Here is a 1,290-nt window from a genome sequence, read left to right as displayed (position 1 = left end):
CCCATTCTGTGCCAATTCTGGCGTTTAACGCCAGCTCTGCTACCTTTCCTGGCGTTAAACGCCACTCTACTGCCCATTTCTGGTGTTAAACACCATCCAGATGCCCATTTCTGGCGTTTAACGCCAGCCAGATGCCAGACAGCCCTTTTTGGCATTTAAAGCCCAGAGTGCTGCCCATTCTGGCGTTTAACGCCCATAATGCTGCCAGGATGGGCGTTAAACGCCCATTCTGCTATCAGTAAGCCTGTCCTCCAGGGTGTGCTGTTTTTAATGCTATTTTTCATTCTATTTTTTACTTTTCAGTTGTTTTTGTTGCTTCACATGATCATCAACCTAAATAAAACATAAAATAAAAATGGAAAATAAAATAGATATAATTAAATAATATTGGGTTGCCTCCCAACAAGCGCTTCTTTAATGTCAATAGCTTGACAGTGAGCTCTTAGAGAGCTTCACAGAGACTCAGAGCTTGATGTTGGCCTCCCAACACCAAACTTAGAAGTTGAGTGTGGGGGCTCTGTTTGACTCTGTATTGAGAGAAGCTTTTCATGCTTCCTCTCCATGGTTACAGAAGAAGATCCTTGAGCCTTAAACACAAGGTAGTCCTCATTCAATTGAAGGACTAGCTCTCTTCTGTCCACATCAATCACAGCTCTTGCTGTGGCTAGAAAGGATCTTCCTAGGATGATGGATTCATCCTCATCCTTCCCAGTGTCTAGGATTATAAAATCAACAGGGATGTACAGGCCTTCAACCTTTACCAAGACATCCTCTACAAGTCCATAAGCCTGTTTCCTTGAATTGTCTGCCATCTGTAGTGAGATTCTTGCAGCTTGCACCTCAAAGATCCCTAGTTTCTCCATTATAGAGAGGGGCATGAGGTTTATCCCTGACCCCAGGTCACACAGAGCCTTCTCAAAGGTCATGGTGCCTATGGTACAAGGTATTAAGAACTTTCCAGGATCCTGTTTCTTCTGAGGTAATTTCAGTTGAACCAGATCATTTAGTTCATTGATGAGCAATGGGGGTGCATCCTCCCAAGTCTCATTACCAAATAACTTGGCATTCAGCTTCATAATTGCTCCTAGATATTGAGCAACTTGCTCTTCAATAATATCTTCATCCTTTTCAGAGGAAGAATACTCATCAGAGCTCATGAATGGCAACATTAAGTTTAGTGGAATCTCGATGGTCTCTATATGAGCCTCAGATTCCTTTAGTTCCTCATTAGGAAACTCCTTGGAGGTCAGTAGACGTCCATTGAGGTCTTCCTCACTGGAAATCACTGCC

Source organism: Arachis ipaensis, chromosome B9 (assembly GCF_059453495.1).
Source record: "Arachis ipaensis isolate K30076 ecotype BB chromosome B9, ASM5945349v1, whole genome shotgun sequence".
Classification (NCBI taxonomy): Eukaryota; Viridiplantae; Streptophyta; class Magnoliopsida; order Fabales; family Fabaceae; genus Arachis; species Arachis ipaensis.
The sequence above is the reverse complement of the archived record's forward strand: the minus strand, read 5'-3'. Positions refer to the sequence as shown.